The following is an 11,499-nucleotide window of genomic DNA, read 5'->3' on the forward strand; positions in this document are numbered from 1 at the left end:
CCTCCAGCAGGTTTGGTTTTCAGAGGCCGTTAATCACACGGGAGGAGATTGTCCATCCTTCTCCCAAAGAGCAGATGGTGGCCTTGAATTGTGTGACTTCAGGATTGCAGTGCAGCTTCTTGCCACTAGGCCACCAGGGCTCTCTACTAAACCCATATTTAGGAATTTAGTTGCAGGGAATTTCTTTAAGGCAAATAATCTGCAAGGGTGAGTTTACATTACTCTACAAAAGTCTTCACCATCTCAGCCTGAAGCATCTGCAGACACAAGATGTTTCACATTTGCATAAACAAAAAGGAATGCTAACTGGCTCTTTACAGAACAAAGGCATAGTCTGTATCAAAGTTAATTCCATTTCCACTAGAGAAGAGCAAACAGTTTTAAACAGGGAATTTTATTTTACCATTTCCAAAATCTATTAAAACCTCACTAAATCCTGTTATAAGTGTAATACCAAGACCTAGCTCCAGACAGCTTCCAACATTTAAAAATAAAATCACTGGAATTCCTCTATTTCTAAATAAAAAGGAAAAATAATTTTTATGCCCATATAATGAAAAGTATAAGGATAAAATGAAGAAGACTCCTGCATCAGAGTTTATTTTTGTAGTTGTCATTTTTCTCTATTTTTTTCTTACAGCAATAGAAATGTCCAATAATCCAAAAACAAAAGTGTACTTTAAGAGATATTTATATTTTAGTCCATGTGACCTACCTCTTAGAACTCCAAATTGTAAGAGATTCATTCTGAATGTGACTTTTCTGACCCAGTCATTAATGCAATATCAATGTAAACTATCTGGGTGACAGTAAACCAAAAAGGCAGAAATTAAATCTGACCTAATATTATTCCTTTGAAAGTGGAAAAAGAAAATCTTATATTAAAATATTTTTAATGCATTTGCACTCCCTTGTTGCAACCTAATATGCCCAACTACTTGAGGAAACATATCTAAATGACACTCATTTTTAAAATTCTTATTTTCTCTTGATTTGCATACAAAATTTGCATAAATTGTGTTTCATTCATGTACATTGTTTCACACATTTATTCATTCACATTTTGTTTCATATGAGCATTCTCATATACTGTGTTTTATAAAATTGATCACCATTGATCTATGTCAGTTATCATCCCATCTTTTCAGGTACCCACTAGATCTATCCTAATTCCTTCATTCTCTCCCTCTGCTGACCAAACTTTAGGACCTTGTAATTTCCCCCTTCACACCTCCACTCTTACTCCCTCACCTCTACCACCTCCTCTTCCCCCTTTGGAGTTTTATCCACAACTTACTAATTATTCTTATATTTTTACAATAATAGCCTTACATACTTATGAGACTGAGTTAGTTCACTCAGCATAATGCTTTTCAGCGTCTCAAATGATATATTGTATTTTATGAACTCATTCCTCCCAAGTGCTGCATAGTATTCCATTCTGTGAATGAACCACAATTTCTCAATCCATTTATTTGTTGATGGACATTAGGGCTGTTTCCACTTTCTTGATACTGTGAATAATGCTGCTATGATAGAAAGATTCACTATAGTAAAAATGAAAATCCTACCCAAAGCAACCTACATGTTCAATGCAATATGAATACAGATACTGAATTCATTTTTCAAAGAATGGGAAAAAGCAATTGGCAGGTTTATTTGGAAAAGAAACAGACTCTAAATAAGCAAAACACTTGTGAGAAACAAACATTAATTTGGAGGCATAGCTCTCCCTGATCTGAAAACCTACTACTTCACAGCGGTAATAACCAAGACAGCATGGTACTGGTACCATGACAGATGTGTAGATCAATGGAGCAGAGCTGAGAACCCAAAAATTAACACATCTATCTATAGTCAACTAGAATTTGAGAAGGAAATAAGACCTATCAAATAGGGAAATGGCAACCTCTTCAACAAATGGTGCTGGTAAACTGGACTTCTACCTGCAGAAAGCTGAAGCAGGATCTACAGCTCACACCATACACGAAAATCAATTTAAGGTGTATCAGACACCAAGAGTAAAGCTCCAAAACCATAAAGATTGTGAGAGATAAAATGGGACCAAACTTAGAAGGCCTAGCTTATGGTATAAAGAGGCTGGCAAACAGCCAGAAATATACAACCAGGAGGGGAGAACACTAATGAATGGAATCTTCTAAAGATTAAGTCCTAATGTGCATCAAAAACATTTTCCAAAAGGATGAAAACAAAACCTGCTGACTGAGAAAGACATTTGGAAATGACATCTCAGACAAGGGTCTTATAATAAAAAATTACAAATTACATAACAGTACTGGACTTCCCTCCACAAGAAAAAGACTGACCACCCAGTTACAAAAGACAAAAGGGCAAAAGACATGGAAAGGTTTTGCACAGAGACAAACATTAAGATGGCTAGCAGACACATGAAGAAATACTCAAAATCATTGGCAATCAGAGAAATGTTAATCAAAGCCATGATAAGATTATCACCTCACCCCTGTAGCACTGACAAAGTTTAATATAACAGCAAGCAATAAATGTTGAGGAGGATGTAGAGAGATTAGAACTCTCACATACTGTTGGTGGGATTGTAAAATGGTACACTCCAGAAGACAGTTTGGCATTTCCTCATATGACCCAACTATTCCACTGTTAGGAGGACACTCCAAATAAAATAGAAGTGAGACACTACTGGAGATTTGTACATTAAGGGGTATTTTTTTTTTAATCTCTTCCCAAATATTAAGTAGCAATGGATCCTGGCTGAAACTTAGCTGAGATTCAGACACTGGTTAGGAACGACAATAGTTTGGTGGATCTAAAGCTTCCTGATGAATTTTACTTACATTGGAGGAAAAGAACTTCAATGAGAAAAATCCAAATTATCAAGATACAGAAGTGGAGAGGGAAATAAGAGAAAACTTTGTCTCTTAGCTCTATTCTAAGCCTCAGAGATCAAGCCTACATAGAAATGAGCTACAAATGAATAAACAAAATTGTATTTTTCAAAATAACATGGCAGAACAGAAAGATATGAGCAATGTTGATTCAACATTCAGATAAAAATTGAGATACTGTTTTGGGGGAAAGACATTTCAGGGTCTCCATCTGTGCCTCTAATGTAGAAAAGGATACAGGATACACAGATATACCCTAGAATACACAGGAGGATACAGAGGGCACAACACTGTTATCTCTAAAATATGTTGCTTTGGAAGCTATTATGGATTAATACCTACCTACCATGAAATCTTAATTTATATACTGTGGATGTAATCCTTTTTGGAAAGAAAGTATTCTTTTCTATGTTAGTTAGATCACACTTGAAAAATTGTTATGTGCTGTTAAGTTGGAACTGACACATAGCAGACCCTCCAGCAAGTTTTCAGAGGCAGTAAATCCAATCAGTGAGAGGAAAGTGCCCATTTTTTTTTTCTTGTGGAACAGCTGGTGGATTTGAACTATATGCTTTTGGATTGGCAGTGCAACTCCTTACCACTAGGCATCCAGAGCACCCTGTCTGAGAAGAGTAACTTCTAAATCAAACCACTTTTGAATTAAGAAAGAACAGATGAGACCTAGACATGCACATAAGGAAGACAATTGCAATGTGAGGCCAGCTAAAGAACCAAGGAATGCCCTGGGTTACTGATAAGGAAGAAATCAAGGACCACGGCACTAATTTGGACTTTCAGAATCTAGGACTGAGAGAAAATACATTTTTGTCTTTAATGTAACTCCCTCATGGGACTTCTGTTACAACAGCACCAAGGCTAAACTTTGAGAACAGCTTTAGAAAACAATCTTCAGGCAGAAAATTGGCTTTTCTTTTTCTTAGTATTGACTCATGTCGTGGGCCACCATGTTTACAAATGACTGTAGTAGAATCAGACACTACATCTTCTCTCACTTACATCTCATGACAAAACAATTTTCAACTGGGACCTTCAAGAAAAATTCTCAGGGTATCTCTCTAAGTTTGACTGTGATAGGCTCACCCTTGAACTAACCACAGGGGCTCTGTGGTAATTATCAGATGCTTGAGAGCTCTAGCCCTAGAAATTAGGGGTGAACTATCTGAAGTAAGACAGTGTTGCAACTGTGTTCCACAAAGTTTAAAAGTGTGTGTGTGTGTGTGTGTGTGTGTGTGTGTGTGTGTGGTGGTAGTGGTGGTGGCTCCCCGCATCATCATTCATCAGCATTTACTAAGCATTTATCCTATACTCAGAGCTCTCAAAAGTGCTGAAACACTATAGTGGGCAAAGCACACAGAGTCCCTTGGATCTTATCAAATGTCTAAGATTCCAAAGCTGTAATTACTTTACAGCTTTATTTTTGGTAACTTTCCCATTTTCTAAATATAGAGGCCAAGGAGAAAGTGATTCTTTCACATCAGAATTGAGAGAACCCATCCAGTAGAGTTGCTAGTTCTCTTTTTTAATATTACATGGTGTGATTCCCCTTCTGCAAAAAAACTACATTTACCTAGAGCAATGCTAACCTTCCCTTAAACTCCAAGGATGCCAGCTGCTGACGCTGTCTTCACCCAATAGCCAAGTATATACATGAATGGAAAAGAGACTGTGAGGGCAGAAGCCTGGATGATGGGGTCATAGCTCTCCTCAGACACAAGAGAAACTTAGCCCATGCCCTCCTGACAGAGAAGCATTTACTGCATTTTAATATAATGCTACACTCTGCAGATATTTCATTATCAGGTTACAATGAACAGTGAGAGGAAAGATGAAAGAGCACTGGTGGAGGAGGGGTGATTGATTAAAAGTAAGGGAAAGGGAGCTAACAAATACTTTCCTCCCAAACATTATGCAAACACTTACATTAAGGATAAGTGGTGTACTTGAGAAAACCTGAAATTAAAATGGAATATGAATTATTGATTTTTAGTAAGCCAGTAACTAATATTCCATTTTGCCCTTGCTTTATTCTCCCTTGTTTAGTTAAGTCAACAGTAATGTCTTCTTAATGTCTAGAAGTCTACCTGTCAAAGAGGCTAATATTCTATTTTTCATTCATTTTTGCACTCTTTCCCTCTCTTATTTTGTCATTCTTTTTTCATCTTTTCACTCCCTTCCATTTCCTTTTCTCTCATTTGTACTTTGGGATGTATCCTAGCAACAGCTATTTCAATTAAAAAAGAATGGGGAAGACCACCAGTGTTGCCAAGGTTCCCTATATTTCCTGTTGCCAGAAGGAAGTGACTTGATGAGTTGATCATCACAGTGGAGTAAGATGCTAAGACACTTTCCTTGGCTACCCGCCTTTTCCCTCAACATCCAGAAATAATAGGAATCTTACATACCAGAAGGTTTTCACAAACTACTTAAAACTGTCATATATGTTAGCATTTATTTAAAAATCTCTTTTATAGACCAAATTCTTATAAAGAAATTTAGGAAAATATTAAACAGTAGTAATTACAACAACCAGATTTTGACGTTATTTTAGGAGGTAGTAATTGCATTCATTTGAATCTTCTGATCTGTAGTCAGATGTATTGTTCATTGCAACACTGGGCCACACCCTGTATTAATTTGAATGCAGACAGATTTCCACGAAAAATAGGTAGTAATAATATAGTTGGCCCAAAGAGACCATACAGTGATAATTATTCCATATCATATACCTTTCCTTTTAAAATTAAATTGCTATAGTAATTTTTACCATTATGTCAGCATTTAATTGCTTTATCCAGGACAAAAATCTTTTTAAATTTTTCTCCAAATTATCCTTGCCAATAATACATTTAAAACTTACCAAGTAGGATCTTTACTTTTCATTAAAAAAAAAGAAAAATAGCATTTAAGGGATTCAAAGATTGCCTGACATCAAGTTCAGAGCTCAACAATGGGGTCCAGAGGACGTAGATCATCCTCCTTTCGTGAGCCTCAATTCGGACACAAATTCCCTTCCCAGAGTACAGGAAGAATTTACGATACTCTTAACATCATAAATCCTTACATTGGCACACTATCTTATGCAGTCTGTATACTTTATATATTCCCACATGCCTTTCCAATATCCTAAGAGACAAAATGGGACCAAACTTACAAGTCCTAGCCAATGGTATAAATAGACTGGCAAATACAAACAGAAATGCACAACCAGGTAAAGATAGTACCAATGAATACAACCTTCTAAAGGTTAAGTCCTTGTGTGCCAAAACTTTTTCCAGTAGGGTGAAAACAAGACCAATTGACTGGGGTAAAAAACATTTAGCAATGACATCTCAGACAAGCATCTCATAACAAAAGGTTAGAGAATACTGCAAAACCTCTATAAGGAAAAGAATGTTAACTCAAATCACAAAATATACAAAAGACATAGAAAGACTTTTCACAAAAGAAGACATTTAGATGGCAAACAAACATGAAAAAATGTTCAAAATCACTGGTAACAAGAGAGATGCAAATCAAAACCACAATGAGATACCATCTCACCCCTGTAGCTGTGACAAAGTTTAATCAGAAGGCAATCAATAAAATATTGGAGAAGATGTGAAAAGATTGGAACTTTCACACACTGCTGGTGGGACTGGACTGTAAACTGGTACAACCACTCTGAAAGGCAGTTTGGCATTTCCTCAAAAAGCGGAACATGGAAGTTCCATATGTCTCAGTGATTCCATTGCTAGGAATATACCCAGAGGAAAATGGAACTGAGACATAAAAGGAGATTTGCATGTCTATGTTCATGGCAGCATTACTGACACTAGCAAGGAAATGGAAACAGTCCAAACCTCCACAACAAATAAACAGATTGAGAAATTGTGGTACAGTCACATGATGGAAAACTATGCAGCACTCAGGAGCAATGGTTTTGAAAAAATACTATACAACATATAGTATACTAAAGAGTATTATGTGGAGTGAATTAACTCAGTCTCATAAGAACAAATACATAATAAACCATTAGTTTAAACATAGAAGGAAAACCAGTAAGATGTATATAAATGTTATCTAAAAGAAGAAAGGAGAGGGAGGGAAGGAGTAAAGTGTGGGAAGGAGCCAGAAATCACTGGGATGGCAGAGTTTGTTAATTGGAGCAAGAGGCTGAAGGAATTCAGAAAAATCCAATGGAGACCTGAAAAGATGGGGTACTAATGGGCATAGATCAAAGGTGATTAATTTTATAAAACACGATATATATAGGAATGATCATATGAAACACAAGGTGAATGAAAAAATGACTGAAACAGAATGTACAGGGGGAAAATGTAACATGTATGAATTTTGTTTGTAAACCAATGTAAAATTTAACAAAAATTGGGAAAATGATTGCACTTTCACTTTATAGCAGATCAAAATTATGCATGAGAGGTGGTGTGACTTAATTGGTGGATGGTGGAGGACCTAGTAATAGATGATCCCTATTTGTTCCTGCTTTTGTTTCTATTAAAGGCTAAGGAAAAGATACATATGTATAACTTCTTTCCCAATTATGTTTGTCCTACTTTTTCATCAGTTTCTTCTGGAAGTGCCTCTTTAATAAACTATTTGCACATAAATCCTCATCTCAAGACCTAGAATTCTGAAGAATCTGACCCCAAAGACTGCATCTCTCATCAGGGTGTTATTTTCTTGAACTCAGTTCTTCCTAGCTCCTCTGCATAATGCTACCAGCCTGGCAAGGATTGCCTAATTCTAACTAGGTAACTTGAATAGCCTTGGAGTTTCTCTTAACCCTACTCATTTTCTTATCTGTAAGTAGTTCTTCAGTTTAATATCTTAAGACATCTTCATTTCTGCTTCATGCAGATTCCACGAGTAGTAGAGCCTTCTAACTTTCCATACTTGGTACCCTTAATTCATCTCCTACACAGTGACTGAAGCAATTGTTATTTCAGGTCTTTTCAATTACTTGCTATACCTCTGAGAACTGGACAATAAATAAGGATAACAAAAGAATTGATGGCTTTGCATTATGGTATTGAAGAAGAGCACTGAATATACTATGGACTGACAAAAGAACACACGTGTACATCTTAGAAAAGGTGTATCCAGAGCTCTCCCTGGAGGCAAGGATCTGAAGGCTCATCTCTCATACTTTGGACATGTTGCTAGGAGAGGCTATTCCTTGGAAAGGGATAGCATGCTTGGAAAGAGGGAGTGCCAATGAAAAAGAAGAAGACTTCTGATAAGATGGATTGACACGGTGACTGCAGCAATAGGCTCAAGTGTATCAGAAATGGTGAGGATGGCACAAGATAGGACAAGGTACAGATCTGTTGTTCATAGAGTGGCTATGAGTCATGCTTGATGGCACCTAACAACAACAATATCACTTCTACTTAAAAAAAAACAACAGTGGATTTCCATCATGCATGGATAATGTTCAAGTTCCTACTGTGATACTAGAAGTCTTTAATTATACAGCTAATATCATTAGCCTCAACTCTAAACACTTCCTTCCTAACATACTTCTACTACAGTAATACAAAACTACATGGAAATCCCAGGACTCACCAGGCTATTTCTCATCTCTGTGCTTTGGTGAGCACTCATACTGCTCCCATAATGTGACAACTACTCTTTTTCTCCAGTTTCATGAATTCCTGTAGCTCAAGTAAAGTGTCATCTCTCCAGGAAGCCTGCGAGTTTCTAGAGAATGAAGATTATTAATTTTTAAAATTTTATATCCTCAGCTTCAGCCTGACACAGAATAGAAAGTGTGTCGAATGAATGCTCTTTTCAGGAAAGAAAAACAGCTACCACTGTGTGCCAAAAACTTGACAGCCCCTTCATTTTTATTGGTGCTATCTTTGAAAAGTGAACTAAGAATGTTAGTAATTGCCATGCATGTGCATCAACTATGTAAAGATACTTAACATATATTATTATTTCATCTTCACAAAAAAAATACAGAGTATTATTGCCTGTCACAACAAATTCAGAGTACTTTTTTTTTTTTAAGATGAGAAAAATAAGGCTCAGGAGAGCTAAGGCATGTCTTTAGGTCACCTTCGCTACAAAAGGTAGATATGAGACTTGAAACTTTACATGTCTACCTTAATTCCAAAGACCATTACACAGAGACGCAACTGGGTCATAATGCAAACTAGAATAACTGCCTGGCATGGGCAAAATGTTGACTCTTTCCATAGGCTACTGAACAATATAAAGTATGAGGGTATTTATTGGTTTCATATATCCATTTTTATTTTACACTCACACAACTGTAGCTGCATAAGTTATTTATAGAAGAAGGCATTTTGTTTTGGGACATTTCATCTGAAGAGATGGTAGAAGTAGAGGCAGTTAGATATTTACAGAGGACAAATAAATCCTTATTATGTCCTATACACAATAAAATACTCATGGAACATTACTTCCCTGCGAGAGCTGGTACACCACAGCCTGCATTCCTGGGAATGTGCTTCACCAGCTCTCCGTCAGACTCAGCAAAGCCCTGATCCCATGCTGCTCACACACAGAGTCAGATTTGGACAATTAAAGTTCTGATTTGTTTTTGCTACCATCAGAACTCAATAACTAAATGGTAGCAGTAGTTAATGTGGCATTTTATAAGCAACAGTGAATTACCCTTTCGCTACTAATAATAAATTAGTATGCTAATTCTCACTACCATAAAAAAGTATGGAAATGGGAGATTATGTGACAGCATGCAAATGAAAAAGTTTGAATTTGTGATATAAAGTTATGGACTGGACAACTCAAGAAGACTAACCTACCATCTTTTGATGCTTTCCCAGCTCTAGAACTGGGTTCCAGTGTTGCCTTCACCACAGCACAATACAGCCTCTGTCCCAGTTGTCATGACCAACTTACCCCAGTTTGGTCAATGATACTCCTAGTTTTAATACTAAATGTTCTCTATCCTAGACTTACTGTTACGGCAACCATGGTAGGTAAATTAATGGTTCTTACATCTACATCTTAATCCCTGGAATATTAAAATATGTTATATTAGACGTTATTTAATATGTTATTAATAAAAACTGTGAGGATAGTATTAAAGATCTTGAGGGAGCAAAAGTATTCTGGATTTTTCAAGAGAGGCCTATGTAATTTAGTATTTTAAAAAGTCCTTTAAGCTAAAGAACCTTTAATGCTGTGGTCAGAGGGATATGTGATTATGAAACATTTGTCAGAGATATACAGCATTGACTTTGAAGATGGAAGCAGACCCTGAGTCAAAAAATGTGGTTAACCTCTAGCAAGCAGACAAAGGACAGAAATAATTCTCCTTTAAATCCTCTAGAAAGAAATAACCCTGCAAAAATGTATTTTAGTCCATGGAGATCCACGTTTCCCTTCTGACCTACAGAAATGTAAGATAATACACATGTTCTCTTAAGCTAGAAGTGACAATTTGCTATGACAATAATAGAAAACTAATATAATAACCAACTAATATTAATTTATCTAAAATTATCCAGGTTTTAAAACTTCAAGTCACACATTCTGAGAACTTCTTCAGCCTTGAGGAAGTCAAGACAATTTGTTCTCCTGCTTCAAATTCTTATCTTCTTCTGGTGGCCTAGTGGCAAGAAGCTGTAACTGCAAGTTCAGAGGTGCACAGTTCAAATCTACCAGATGTTCTGCTCGAGAAGGAGGAACAATGTCCTCCTGTACCAGTCAGATCTGATTTGACGGTACACACAAAAAATAATGAAATTTTAAAAAAATTTAAAAAAATTCTTATCTTCTTGCTCTGAGCTCTAGAATTTCTCATGATATCGAAGTACTTACTCTTCAGGTGAAATTACTTGACTTCCTTAAGAGACTGGCTCTTAAACATTAGCATGTGTCACAATCATGATTGGCAGCATTTATATCTTTGAGTTTCTGATTTAGATGCCTTTGCATAGAGTTTGAAATTTTTCATTGCCACGGCTTAGAATTAATTCATTAGTTCAACTTTCCCCTGCAAATTTGTATGTCCACCCCAGACATATTCATTAGGACCTTCAGTTGAAAAAGATCCTTAACTAATAAATATATTCTTGTATACATAAGAATCTCCTGAGGAACATGATAAACTATAGACTATGTTTCAGTATATCTGGAGTTGTTGTTGTTATTTTTGTTGTTTAGTGCTATCAAGTTGAGTATGACTCATAATAACCCTACAAACAACTAATCTGGGTCATGTCCTATCCTGGGCCATCCTCATCATCTCTGATACACTTACACCCATTGCTGCAGTCGCTATGTCAACTCATCTCGTCAGGAGTCTTCCACTGTTGTGCTTACCCTTTACCTTTCCAGTCATGATGATGTCCTTTTCCAAGGAATATTCTCTCTCAGGAACATGTTGAAAGTATGAAAGACAAAGTTTTGCCATCCATGCCTTCAAGGAGCACTCTCACTGTACCTTTCCCAAGACATACCCGTTCACCCTTTTGCCAGCTCATGAGATATTCAGTGCTCTTCTTCAGCACCACAACTCAAAGGCATCAATTCTGCCTTTGTCATCCTTATTCACTGTCCAGTTCTCAGATGAAAGGTAAGTAATTGAAAAGACCACGGCCTG

The sequence above is a fragment of the Elephantulus edwardii genome, unplaced genomic scaffold (assembly GCF_000299155.1).
Source record: "Elephantulus edwardii isolate Elephantulus edwardi_28Jun2011 unplaced genomic scaffold, EleEdw1.0 scaffold00032, whole genome shotgun sequence".
NCBI classification, from domain to species: Eukaryota; Metazoa; Chordata; class Mammalia; order Macroscelidea; family Macroscelididae; genus Elephantulus; species Elephantulus edwardii.